We start from the raw sequence: 16,198 nt of genomic DNA, 5'->3' as shown, positions 1-16,198 counted from the left end.
GAAATCACTCCTGATATTCAGGTATATCCGTGCAAGAGGTGTATGGATTTCAGAGTTTACTGTGAACACAGTAGCAGGCACAATGGAATACAACTCTAGAACCGATGGCTTTTAAGTGGCCAGACAAGACAGGAAACATCAGTGAGGTAGACCAAGAGGACAAAGAGGGAAGTGAGAGAGCAGTTCCTGCAGAGACAGCCTCAGGATATACAGGGTGCTGGGTACATGACATCATCTATATGATTTTGAGTTTTTGCATAGTCCTTTTCAACATTCTTCTTCATGAATTTTAGCAGATATTTTTGTGATAAGTATCACTTCATTATTTTATATGGTTGTTACTTACCACAAAAAAAATCACTTGTTAAATTGGTCTATATAAGTTGCTTATAAAGCATCCCATCAACATCTACAGCTTAGTTACTGAGTTTTGATAATGTATAATCAAGTCTTTCTTAATTCACGTTGGTCCTCTGCCTTGTGGTCTAGTGATGATAGAACTGGTTACATGAACTATTTCTGTTATGTTTAATCCTAATTTTTACATGGTAAATGAGTAAACAATATGTTACTGTGGCTAAGAGTAGGGGCCTTAGAGTCAAGGGGTTTACTTTCTGGGTACGTGACCCTTGGCAATATTAATATACCTAACCCATAAGGCTTGTGATAAAAATTAAATGAGATAATTGTAGAGTACTTGGCAAAGTGTCTGGTACATGGTGATATGATTTGGCTGTGTCCCTGCCCAAATCTCATCTTTAATTGTAGCCACCATAATCCTCACATATCATAGGAGACACCCAATGGCACATAATTGAATCATGGGGTCAGGTTTTGCCTGTACTCTTCCCATGATAGTAAATAAGCCTCACGAGATCGAATGGTGTTATAAAGGGCAGTTCCCCTGCACACACTCTTTTGCCTGCCTCCATGTAAAGACACGCCTTTGTTCCTCCTTCATATTATGCCATGATTGTAAGGCCTCCCTAGCCAGGTGTAATTGTGAGTCCATTAACCTCTTTGTCTTTATAAATTACCCAGTCTCAGGTATGTTTTTATTAGCAGCATGACAACAGACTAATACACATGGCACACATTAAAAAATTGCCTGCTATTATTTTACATTTTCTAAGTGAACATAAAGTCTAGTTCAACTGATTTCTCTGAGCAAATGCCTCAAAACATAATGTGTTTTGCTTAAAAATGAATATATTTGTATGTGTTTGTTTTACAGTTTACACAAACCATACTTATATGAGCTTGGCTGGAACATACGCATGCTTAAACCACTGGATGCTCTGTATTGTTGCATTATGTTGATTTGCCTTGAACACATATTCTGGGTGGACACCTCAGGGTTGCCACTGTACTTCCTAGGGAGAGAGTGTTGTCCTCATGCCTGATGCTAATTCTTTCATCTATGCTCCCAATTTTATCTTTTCCAACTCTTCAGCAAATTTTGCATCATCAATTGTGCCTTCTCCAATGTATATCCAAATGTATTTTGTTTCTTTTTTTTTTCTTTGAGATAAGGTCTCACTCTGTCACCCAGGCTGGAGTGCAGTGGTACAGTCATGGCTCACTGCAGCCTCAAACTCCTGGGCTCCTGCGATTCTCCCACCTCAGCCTCCCAGCTAGCTGGGACTGCAGGCACACACCACCATGCCCAGGTAATGTCTTAAAATTATTATTTGTAGAAATAAGGGCTTATTATGTTCCCTAGGTTGGTCCTGAACTTCTGGCCTCAAGTGATCCTCCTGCTTCTGCCTCCCCAAGTACCAGGATTACAGGCATGAAGCACTATGCCTGGCCAAAGTGTTTTATGTTTACGAATTGCATTTCTTCAACATTTGGATATTCTTGAGCATTCTCCCAATATAAAACAGAATAACACCTTGCACTTCCTCCCCACCAAATCCCTCAGTCCTGACTTTTCAACTCACTTTCAATCCATCTTCTTCCCCTCCTTTAAAGTCTAGTTCCCTGAAGTGGGTCTCTATGGGTGCTGGACCACCGCATACATACTGAGCACTGAGTCCCATGACATCAGCAAAGCAAAGGCACAAAAATATCAAAACCAGTCACAATGTACTCATGCATAATTGTGCCATTAGATTATGTACAAGAGAGCTATTCTAACTCCAGAAAACATGTTCATTTTATGTCATTTTGAAAAATAAAATTTTATTCACAATAACCTTTAAGAGAGTGAGCTCTATAGGCTTTCAAATGCTTACAGGTGCTAAAGTTCTTAATCTGATTCTGGCTCAGTTCTCCATTTATTTCCTCTCCTTCTATTTAACTGCCCCAACTTCTGTAACACAGCTTCGCACCCAAAGTAAGTCCAATGAAATTGCTTTTTCCAATGCCACCAATGTCTGCCTCATCACTAACACAATGGCCATGCTCCCTTAATTTACCTTAATATGTCTTCAGAACACGGCAGTGTTGACCTGACTCTTCTTGAAACTTTCTATTGCCTTGACCGAACACTATATTTCAGCTGTGCTACAACTCCCTCAAGTCGCTGAGAGATTCAAATACTTAGTCTTACCTCCTGTCCTTGGAATTTTTACCATTGTGTTTTGAATGCACATCACCCTACCTGTCACATAGCAGTAGACAGCAGGTACCCAGGGAAGATGAACGAACTCATTGTTGAAGGCCTTAATCTGATTATCCATGACATTACAGCTTATACGACCTGTTAGACTCCCACATCTGTACTGATTTGGTGCTGAAACTAATCTTCCTCTATATCTCCCACCTAATCTTTGCAATTTCTGATTTTCTTCTCTTAATTCTATGCCTCAAAACATTTTTAAGGTCAAAAATTGTATAGATGTATGAAAATTATTGTGTTTCTATTCACTAACACTGAATAGTCTGAAAAGAAAATTATGAAAACAATCTCAAAGGCAAATTAAAACTACAGTAAGATACAATCTTACACCAGCCAGAATGGCCACTATTAAAAGTCAAAAAACAATAGATGTTGGCATAGATGTGGTGAAAAGGAAAACTTATACATGCTGGTGGGAATGTAAATTAGTACATGCTCTATGGAAAACAGTATGGAGAAACTTTTAGTAAGAACTAAAAGTAATCTACCATTCAATCCAGCAAACCCACTACTGGGTAGATACCCAAAGGAAAAGAAGTCAGTATATCAAAAAGACACCTGCACACATATGTTTACTGCAGCACAATTCACAATTGCAAAGATATGGAATCAATCTAAGTACATATCAATCTATGAATGGGTAAAGAAAATGTAATTTTTATATATATCTATATATACACACACACACATACATATATATATACACACACCATAGAATACTACTCAGCCATAAAAAGGATGAAATAATGTCTTTTGCAGCAACTTGGATGGAACTAGAGGCCATTATTCTAAGTGAAGTAATTCAGGAATGAAAAACCAAATACCACATACACTCATTTATAAGTAGGAGCTAAGCTATGAGTACGCACAGACATACAAACTGGTATAATAAACACTGGAGTCTCAGAAAGGGAAAGAGTGGAAGAGGATGAAGGATAAAAAACTACCTATTGAGTACAATGTACACTACTTGGGGGACAGGTACGCTAAAATCATAGACTTCACCAGTATACAATTCACCCGTGTAACCAAAAACCACTTGAATTACTACAGCTATTGAAATAAAAAAAATTAAAAAGAAAGAAGACAACACCATTTACAATAACATTAAAAGAAATAAAATATTTAGGAATAAACTTAACCAAGAGGTGAAAGATTTATATACTGAAAACCAAAAAACATTGCTGAAAGAAATTTAAAAAGACATAAATAAACATCACGACATGCCATGTTCATGAATGAGAATACTTAATATTGTTAAAATGTCCATACTACCTAAAGCAATTTACAGATTCAATGCAATCCCTATCAAAATATCAATGGTGCTTTTTACAGAAATATAAAAAAAAATTAAAATTCATATGGAACCACAAAGAACCCCAAATAGCCAAAACAATTTCCTTATTTTAAAACATATTACAAAAATACAACAATCAAAACAGTATGGCACTGGAACAAAGACAGATACGAAGACCAATGAAACAGAATAAAGAGCCCAAAAGTAAACCCACATGTATATGGTTAAATGATGTTTGACAAAGGTGTCAAGACTACGCAATGGGAAAAGGATATTCTCTTCAACAAACGGTGTTGGGAAAACTACATATTCACATGCAAAAGAATGAATTGGACCCTTATCTTACACCATACACAAAATCAACTGAAAATGGATTAAATATTTAAACCTGAAACTAAAATTGCTAGAGGAAAAGCTTTATAACATTGGTCTTGCAATGATTTCTTGGCTATAACACCAAATGCACAAGTAATAAAAGGAAAAATAGACAAATGAGACTACATCAAACTAAAAATTTTCTACACAGCAAAGGAAATAATCAACAGAATGAAAAGGTACCCTACAGAATGGGAGAAAATATTTGCAAACCATATATTTGATAAAGGGTTAATATCCAAAATATATAAGGAACTCTTACAACTCAATAGCAAAACAATTTATTGTAAAATAGACAAAGGACTTCAATAGACATTTCTTCAAAAAAGACCTACAAATAATCAACATGTATATGAAGACATACTCAACTTGACTAATCATTCCTGGAAATGCCAATCAAAACCACAGTGAAGCATCACCTCACACCCATTAGGATGGCCATTATGAAAAACAAACATCGAAAAGCAGAAATTAGAAAATAACAAGCACTGGCAAGGATGTGGAGAAATTGGAACCTTTGTTCACTGTTGTTGGGAATGTAAAATGGTGCAGCTGCTATGGAAAACAGTATGGAGATCACTCAAAAAATTAAAAATAGAATTACAATATAATTCAGCAATCTCACATCTCAGTATTATCCAAAAGTATTCAAAGCAGGATTTCAAAGAGATATTTACACCCTCAGGTTTATTGTATCACTATTCACTATCACCAAGAGATAGAAGCATCTCAAATATCCATTGACAAATGAATGGATTTTTTAAAAATGTGTAGATATGGTTATCCCTCAGTATTCAAAGATACCAAAATCTGAGAATGTTCAAGTCCCTGTTGTAAAATGGTGCAGTATTTGCATATAACATATGCACATCCTCCCATGTGCTTTAAATCATCTCTAGATTATGAAACCTACTAATGCAATGTAAATGCTATGTAAATAGTTGTTCTACTGAATTATTTAGGGAATAATGACAAGAAAGAAAGTCACTATACACAACTTTTTCCTGAATATTTTTGATCCAAGTTTGATTAAATCCATGAATGTGGAAACCACGGATACAGAGAACCAGCTGTAACACAAAGAAACATTATTCAGGCATAAATAAAGAAGGTAATATTGTCATATGCTACAACATGGATGAATCTGGCGGATATTGGGCTAAGTGAAATAAATCAGTGACGGGAAGATAAAAACCGCATGATTCCACTTACATGAGGTATCTAAAACAGTCAAGCTCATAGAAAAAGTAAGTAGAATAGTGGTTCCAGGGAGTGAGGGAAAGGAGAAATATGCTTGCAGTCATGATGAAGAAGTTGTAGAAATCTGCTATGTAACATTCTGCTTCTCATTAACAATACAGTACTTAGCTCAAAAACTTAAAATTTAAGTGGGTAGATCTCATATTATATGTCTTTTATCATAATAAAAAAATTATAGAGAATGGTATTGTTACAAATATAAGCTCTAACTTTCCTGAAACTTTGTTTCTCTTGTAACTCTTTATTAGCATATTTTATATTCTTTAGTGTACCCTAAAGTAACTACTTCATATCCTTTTTTGTATGTTAGTCTATAACCTGAAGCCCTGAAGAAGGCTTCATTCTTTTATTTGAAAAGGCAGAGCCATAAACTATGATCTTTTCTCTCCCTGTATCAACCTTCACTTTTTCAATAACCTTTCTTTCCTTCCTACCCACATCACTGAACCCATACCACCTTCAATCATTCCATGAGATTTTTCTATAATAATTACATCTCTGTCTACATGCTTTGAGGATACCTTCCTGGCCATTTCCCTCATCTTCATAGGTCGACAAATCTCCCTTTCTTGGAAAGTCAACTAGATGTTCAGTTGATCCAATGTCTACTACATTTATTCCCCCATTTCATGCCTTATTTAACTGCTAGTCACTAAGAAAGGGTGGGCTTCATTAGTCATTCTCACTTCCTCAACATGTAGTCATTCCTGAATTCCTTAACGATTGGTTTTTTGGCTTTTTTGTTTGTTTGTTTGTTTTTTGAGACGGAGTCTCGCTCTGTCACCCAGGCTGGAGTGCAGTGGCTCCATCTCGGCTCACTGCAAGCTCCGCCTCCCGGGTTCACGCCATTCTCCTGCCTCAGCCTCCCGAGTAGCTGGGACTACAGTCGCCCGCTACCACGCCTGGCTAATTTTTTGTATTTTTAGTAGAGACGGGGTTTCACCATGTTGGCCAGGATGGTCTTCATCTCTTGACCTCGTGATCCACCTGCCTCAGCCTCCCAAAGTGTTGGGATTACAGGCGTGAGCCACGGCGCCCAGCCAATGATTGGTTTTTAATCCCTATATTTACACATATATTATTCCCTTGAAGGACATTAATAACGTCTTAGTTAACTGATTTCTCACCATTGGCTTGTTTGTATTCCTCTGGTTGGTTTATAACTGATCATCTTGGTATGTAACTACTTGGTCTTAGAAATATTAAGCAATGACATTTGTCTTTAGTAGAAACAGATAAACAGTAATTTGGATCATAGTCTACAATCAGTTTCTAGAAATATATCTCTGAAGTCTCAAAGGGATTTAAAAGCAGAAGCAAATCACTGTTGCATGTAAATAGAAGCTCATTTAATGTACAGCCTAATAATTTGAATGATAAAAGTGGATAATTCAAGACAGATGCTGACACCTAAATTATGGCAGTGAGTAAATACATCAGAGAAACATAAAAAGCACCAGATGGATTTAAACACATTGGAGAATTGAGCTGCCCATTAGTAGATGATATCTGACTTGGAAGACTGTAAGCAAAATGTATATGTTTATATATTTCTAGTATTTGCCTGATGATACAATCCCCACAGGATATTCAGGAGGAAGTAAAATAAGCCAGAAGAAATCCAGGGTCCATTAATACCAAATTTTGCTGTAATTTTTTACAGCAAGCATAACTTTTCAACTTTTTTAATAAAAAGGAAAAGACAGTGTGCCAGATTAAAATGTTTCAGTTCCGTTTTTAAATAGGAGACATAAAAAATGACTCATTTTTATAATAAAAATTAAGGTTTTTGTAATAATTGCTATAAAGTAAGGAGAATAATATAAAAAAGAAGGAAGAACAATTAGGTGTCACATAGCTCACTCCTACTTTATCAGATCTGTAATTGAAACAAGAATTAGTCTTTTTTAAAAAAATAAGTAAAGCAGGTCAGGCACAGTGGCTCATGCCTGTAATCTCAGCACTTTGGGAGGCCGAGGCGGGTGGATCACCTGAGGTCAGGAGTTCGAGACCAGCTTGGCCAACATGGTGAAACCCCGTCTCTATTAAAAATACAAAAATTAGCCGAGTGTGGTGGCGGGTGCCTGTAATCCCAGCTACTTCGGAGGCTGAGGCAGAAGAATCACTTGAACTTGGGAGGCGGAGGTTGCAGTAAGCTGGGATCATACCACTGCACTCCAGCCTGGGTGACAGAGTGAGACTCTGTCTCAAAAAAATAAAATAAAATAAGTAAAGCATTGATAATAAAGTATTGCTCAGTGGAATATGAGGCTCCTCATTCCTCATTAGTTTCAACATTTAGTAACCTATTTGAGAAAACATGTGATTTCTCAAAATTTAACATGTAGTTATTAATCCGTTACAAAACTACCAAGAACTTTTGTTGGTTTTGTTACAATAAGAAATGGGATATCTTTTATCATCATTCTTTAGAAATGTTGTTTTCCCATATGATTGAAAGAGCTAGGAATCAAAGTCTTGCAAAATACACTCCAATCTTCTTTTTCCATTTCAATAACTTCTCCTTTTCACACCAACACTCTTCTTTGCTCCTACTTCTCTGTTGCCCACTTTATTTCTAATTTTGCCTTGCCTAGCATTGTTCCTATTTTCTTGTAAGTTATTTAATTTACTGAGTGCAAGGAAGAATTAAAATAAGATATGTGGCACATATCTTACTGTGGAGTGCAAGTAATTTCTTGCACTTCAATTCTGATTCATCCAAATTCCCCCCAAATCTCCTTAAGCTAATAAGGAACTTCAGCAAAGTCTCAGGATACAAAATCAATGTGCAAAAATCACAAGCATTCCTATACACCAATAACAGACAGAGCCAAATCATGAGTGAACTCCCATTCACAATTGCTTCAAAGAGAATAAAATACTGAGGAATCCAACTTACAAGGGATGTGAAGGACCTCTTCACGGAGAGCTACAAACCACTGTTCAATTAAATAAAACAGGACACAAACAAATGGAAGAACATTCCATGCTCATGGATAGGAAGAATCAATATTGTGAAAATGGCCATACCACCCAAGGTAATTTATAGATTCAATGCCATCCCCATCAAGCTACAAATGACTTTCTTCACAGACTTGGAAAAAACTACTTTCAAGTTCATATGGAACCAAAAAAGAGCCCACATTACCAAGACAGTCCTAAGCCAAAAGAACAAAGCTGGAGGCCTCACATTACCTGACATCAAACTATACTACAAGGCTACATTCTTCAATATTTACATCAATTTTCTGTCTTCTATCAATCTTCTCCATTAGCTTATGGGAAACTCTTCCAAAATTTGCCTCATCCTTAAAAAACCAAAAAACTATTTACCTCTATTTTCTGTCCTTGTTAGATGTTTCATCAAACCTTGGAGTGTCTACATTCCTTGGGCATTCTTTAAAAGCAGGTATTTGCCACATATCTTATTTTAATTCTTGCTTGCACTCAGTAAGTTATATATATATATTTCTATATGCATATATTTATATTTATATATATTTATATATTTATATATTTTTTTATATATATTTATATATTTAACTATTTTATATATATTTACATATTTTTATATATTTTATATTTTATATATATTTATATATTTTTATATTTTTATATATATTTATATATTTTTATATATATTTATATATATTTATATTTACATTTATATTTATTTATATATAATGTGTATATATATTTATATATATTTATATATGTATACATGTATATATTTATATATTTATATATATTTATATATGTATACATGTATATATTTATATATTTATATATGTATATATTTATATATATTTATATATGTATACGTGTATATATTTATATATTTATATATGTGTATATATTTATATATATTTATATATAGATATTTATAGATATTTAGATATATATTTATAGACATTTATATAGATATTTATATTTATATACATTTATATATTTCTATATATTTATATATATTTATTTAATTTATATATAGTAATATATTTATATATTTTTATATATTATATATTTATATATAAATATAATTATATATATTTATATATAAATATATTTTTATATATATTTATATATAAATATATTTTTATATATTTATATATTATATATAAATATATTAAATATATTTATATATATTCATATATTTATATATATTTATATATGTATATATTTATATATATTTATATATGTATATATTTATATATATTTATATATGTATATATTTATATATATTTATATATATTTATATATGTATATATTTATATTTATATATGTACATATTTATATATATTTATATATGTATATATTTATATATATTTATATATATTTATATATGTATATATTTATATATATTTATATATATTTATATATGTATATATTTATATATATTTATATATATTTATATATGTATATATTTATATTTATATATGTATATATTTATATATATTTATATATTTATATATTTATATATATTTATATATTTATATATTTATATATATTTATATATATTTATATATTTATATATTTATATATATTTGTATATTTATATATTTATATATTTATATATATTTATATATTTTTATATTTTTATATTTTTATATATTTATATATATTTATATATTTACATATTTATATATATTCATATATTTGTATATATTTGTATATATTTTACATATATTTATATATTTTTTTAATATATTTATATATTTTAATATATTTTAGATATATTTATATATATTTTAATATATTTTTATATATATTTATATATATTTATATATTTATATGTTTATATATTTATATATTCATATATTTTCATATATTTTATATATATTTATATATTTGTATATATTTTATATATATTTATATATGTTTATATATATTTTTATATATATTTATATATTTATATATTTTTATATGTATTCATATATTTTTTAATATATATTTATATATATTTTTAAATATATTTATATATATTTATATATATTTTTATATATTTTTATATATATTTATATATTTTTTAATATATATTTATATATATTTATATATTTTATATATATTTATATATTTTTATATATTTTTTTATATATTTTATATATTTTTATATATTTTATATATTTTTATATATATTTATATATTTATATATTTTATATATATTTATATATTTATATATATTTTATATATATTTATATATATTGATATATATTTTATATATATTTATATATATTTATATTGATATATATTTATATATATTTATATATATTTATATTGATATATATTTATATATATTTTATATATATTTATATATATTTTATATATATTTATATATATTTATATTTATTTCACATATATTTATACATATTTATATATTTTTTATATATATTTATATATATTTATATATTTTATATATATTTATATATATTTATATATATTTAGATATATTTAGATATATTTTATATATATATATTTAGATATTTTTATATATATTTATATATTTATATATATTTTATATATTTCATATATTTATATATATTTTATATATTTTATATATTTATATATATTTTATATATATTTATATATATTTTTATATATATTCATATGTATTTCTATGTATTTTATATATATTCATATGTATTTCTATGTATTTATATATTTATATTTTTATATATTTATATATTTTTATATATTTATATATTTATATATTTTCATATATTTATATATATGTTTATATATTTTTATATTTATATATTTTTATATATTTATATATATGCAAGAAGGATTCAATATTTATTGAACAATGAAAACATGAATATGTGAATGAGTGAACATAAGCTGAGGTGGATATGTTGATTTTTATTTGAAGATAAATAATATTTACTTTTATTTCTATATAGTTACCTATGAAAAGAAGAATTATTGAGGAATGTTAGTAGAGCAATTATAGCAGAAAAGGGGCAGAATAAATACAGACCACACTTTTGCACAAATTTTAGGAATTAATTACAAAGGAAAATGCCACCTACAGATTAAATAGAAATAACGTATCAATATAAATAAGTAAGAGGTCCAGGAAAACCACATTTCCAATTATATACCTTTCCTTTCTATGATATGAAATGCAGGTACTCTTTGAAGTGCATATATTTAAGCATTTTTTCACATCAACCAGGGCAGTGAATTTAGTGTCCCATCCAAAGCAAGTGGTCAGTACGTAATTGCAAATGCCATTCAACTTAGGTAGTTTCACAATCCCTCTGTTGCCAAGCAGTAAAGCAAAAAGGACTCTCAGCCTCCATTCAAAATATACCTTAAGATTGCCATTAAATTGAATATAATTAGAATTACAATTAAATGTTATATCATTTTTGGAAGAAAATGATTTCTCCATCAAGTTTTACAATGGCCTTTGGCACAGCACAGCAAAATTTGGCCTTAAAATAAAATCTCAGTTAAATGAAAAGCTCAGATTCACAATTTTCGTATTTCAGAATTTCTCTATGTATATTTCTCTGGTGACCTTTCTAATGACAAAGCTTGAGATGATAGGCAATTAAATTTACATCCCAAGGCACACTATAAATTTGTCAGGCCCAAAATAAATGCGCTGTGAAGTTCATAAAATCAGCTCCTGATACCAGGAAGTAGGTAAAGAAGAGGTACCAGTTCAGTCCTCGGTCCTTCAGTGGACTTTGGATTAACAATGCTCAGCTCTGCACAAGGGTGAAGGACCAAGAAAGGCCCTCAATGCTCCCTAATATCAGGCATTTAATCACCCCAAATTATTTTAGTATCAGCACCCACAAGCAGAATATGGCCCCATTTCTAGTCATAAAGTTCACAAATTCACACGCACGTATCCTCTTCTTGGTAAGCCAGGTGAGGCACAGGCACTGATGATAATGATAAATAGCTAATGCATGCGGGGCTTAACGCCTAGGTGACGGGTTGACAGGTGCAGCAAACCACCATGGTGTACGTTTACTTATGTAACAAACCTGCGTGTCCTGCACATGTATCCTGGAACTTAAAATCAAATTGAATTGAATTAAATTAAATTGAAAGAAAATGCTCATGACTTTTTTGATGCCGGCAGATCCAATGCAGGATTGAGGAATCTCAGTGCTTATTTTCTCTCTGATTCTGACACTATGTTTTGCTCTTGGCCAGCTCAAACTATCATTTCAAGTGGACTTTTTTCCTCCCCAAAATAGTGAAATGATGAATAACAAACAAAAAATTCCCAGGTTATTTCTATTCTTGTACCTTGAGCGGTGTCTGATAATGTCCTCTGTTACGTAAACCTGCTACTATTAATTTTAAGCCTTTTTTTTTTTTGAGGCAGAGTCTTGCTCTTGTTGCCCAGGCTGGAGTGCAATGGGGCGATCTCGGCTCACAGCAACCTCTACCTCACGGGTTCAAGCGATTCTCCTGCGTCAGCCTCCCAAGTAGCTAGGATTGCAGGCATGCGCCACCAGGCCCAGCTAATTTTGTATTTTTAGTAGAGACAGGGTTTCTCCATGTTGGTCCCGCTGGTCTCTAACTCCTGACCTCAGGTGATCTGCCCACCTTGGCTTCCCAAAGTGCTGGGATTACAGGCGTGAGCCACCTTGCCCGGCCTAATTTTAAGCTTTTATTACTCTGAAGAAGTACAACTATAGAATAAAGTCAATAACTAAGTGTACTTAAAGCCTAGTAAGGTCTAGGCTCTCTCATCATTTTTCGGTTACAAAAGACCCATCAGATTCTGTTCTTCAGAGAACAGATGTGTGTCCAGTCTTGTGGGGAACTCCTGCCAGGGGAAAGTTTGATATCATAAGAGTCCTTAGCTTTTAATATATTTAAGTAACTATCCAATGGACAGCCCATGTCTTCTATGTTGGCTAAAACTCTGTACAGTAGGGAAATTCCACATGGGAATTTTCAAGGTAGCAGATCAGCTCTAGACCCAAGGGAACTGAAAGCTGTTCTCTAAAACTGAAAAGGTGTTTACCAAAGTAGGTGCTTATTCTAGTTCTCACTTCCTGTGCTAAACACATATCCATTAGTAATTTTGTATGGTAAAGAGTTTTAAAAGCAGATTCATTGGCAATAGGAAAGCATTTTGAGAAATAAAATACTTTTAGAAACTTAAATTTTTTCCTTTCCCTAGTTTTTAAAGATTTCTCCCACGTTTATGTTCAAAATAAATGTCTATTTTCCATTAACATTAAATATTTATCATTAAGTGAAAACATGATGGTGTATTAGAATGTCTAAGTTAAACTTTAAAACCATTAGAAAAAGCAAAAACGTTGTGGTTACTCTTTTTATGCAAGTGGAAATAGAAGAAAGCTCTTTAAAAATTACTAAAGTGCTTAAAACATAATATTTTCAAATACAGCAATAGACAGAGAATTTAGATGCAGCGTGTTTCCATTATATTTCCTGGAGAAAATAATTGAGACTTGGGTAAACTTTTATCTCAATAATATCTTGACCCATTTATAGAAACACATCTGCAAGCAATAGTGTAAATCTCTCTGCAAACCACTATCATAGTCCAGCAAAATATAACAAACCAATCAGAATCATCAAATAAACATAAAAGGTAATCTCTGAGATTTAATCTGAAGTGAATACAAAAATATTTGTTCAAGTAGGAGCTAATTCAAGCCTGTCTCTTTTGTTCTCAAAGAAGGTATTTATTTGACATCCCATTATTAAGCATCCACTATTTGCGAAGTCCTACTAAGAAAACAGAGAAGACTCAGCCATGGTCTACTGTTTTCTTGGAGTTCTCTTGGAGAGATAAAGACAGTGCTATTTCTACTGCAGTGTAAACTGTCATATTATCATAACAAAGGCAGTAATTACTATAGAAATAGGGAAGAGAGAAATTGATTAGAACAGGATGGGAAAGCGCAATAAAGAAATAGGTGTTACCTTGGGAGTGTTTAATTAGTGTTGATAGATGGCTATGGAGAAACAGGCAAGAAAAAGGGCTTTTCAAGTAGAGAGAACCGTATTATAAAAAGTAAGAAAGAATAAAGTGCAGGAGACTTTGGTTCATGGGATGTGTTTAAAATTTCTGAGCAGGAGAATGGCACCATTGATATCTCTTTTGGAAAGATAACACTGACAGCTGTTTAGTTTTAGTTTCCTAAATGAAATATGTACACCCTGGACAGAGGTGGTTAGTTAGAGTGTAAGAAAATCAACTAGAGTTGATTTATTTTTACTTTATAATTTCAAATGTATTGTTATTTTATAATAGGCACAATATTTAGGTCAATAGTATTTGTGCATAATTTATAATGAAACAGGTAGGTAGGTAGGTAGGTAGGTAGGTAGGTAGGTAGGTAGATGGTACACGCACCTTCCTTTGACTGTTCAATTTTTTCCAAATACCTCAAACCTGATGCTAAGAATAATATCACCACCAGCATCCACTGTCCTATCTTTGTCTTAGTTGAGATTAGAGATAACTGATGTAGAGAATGTCTTGGAAAGGAATAGATTGAATAAGGTTGAGTTAAAGAAATGCTACTATTAATTTTAAGCTTTTATTACTCTGAAGTACAACTCTAGAATATAGCCAATAACTAAGTATACTTAGGTGGAGAAGGTGGAGATTCTGAAATGATTTTAAGTCTTGGATATGAATCAAGTTGGTATGACGTGAATCAGTAAATGGAATTCAAAAAAAAAGAGAGAAGGAAGTCAAGGGAGAAAATATGAATCACTAAGCTAAGACTCTCAAAAAATAAATAGTCTATATATTCTCTCTAGTCTCTTCATCATGGTGATTGGCAGGACAAAGTACATTTAATTAGCTATGATAATAGTATTATGTTTCAATCCAAGGTCCAGGCTTTTCTGATCAAGTGGCATAGATGGATGAACACTGATAACTCTGAGTACAATATATATACTTCCAATGGTTTTAACTTTCTCTCATTCCAATTAACGCATATAGCTGACAAACAGTAGTTTTCTATCAGTAAACGGGGATAGTACCAGAACTTATCTCAGTTTCCTGTGAGAATTAAATAAGTTAATACACATATAACATTTAGGTGAATCGACAATATATTAAGACCCAGGCCGGGCGTGGTAGCTCATGCCTGTAATTCCAGCACTTTGGGACACCAAGGCAGGTGAATCAATTGAGGCCAGGAGTTCGAGACTAGCTTAGCCAACATGGGGAAATCCCGTCTCTACCAAAATTAGCTGGGCATGGGGGTGGATACCTGTAGTGCCAGCTATTCAGGAGGCTGAGGCAGGAGAATTGCTTGAATGTGGACCAAGATCAGACCACTGCATGCAGCCTGGGCAACAGTGAGACTCTGAGAAAGAAATAAAAGAAAGAAAAGAAAGAAAAGAAAGAAAGAAAGAAAAGAAAGAAAGAAAGAAAGAAAGAAAGAAAGAAAGAGAAAGAAAGAAAGAGAGAGAGAGAGAGAAAAGAAAGAAAGAAAGAAAGAAAGAAAGAAAGAAAGAAAGAAAGAAAGAAAGAAAGAAAGAAAGAAAGAAAGAAAGAAAGAAAGAAAGAGAAGGAAAGAGAGAGAGAGAGGGAGGGAGGGAGGGAGGAAGGAAGGAAGGAAGGAAGGAAAAAGGAAAGAAAGATCCAATACATGGCAGCAGCAACTACTATTAATAAT

The sequence above is a fragment of the Pongo pygmaeus genome, chromosome 18 (assembly GCF_028885625.2).
Source record: "Pongo pygmaeus isolate AG05252 chromosome 18, NHGRI_mPonPyg2-v2.0_pri, whole genome shotgun sequence".
Classification (NCBI taxonomy): domain Eukaryota; kingdom Metazoa; phylum Chordata; class Mammalia; order Primates; family Hominidae; genus Pongo; species Pongo pygmaeus.
Note: the sequence above shows the minus strand (reverse complement) of the source record.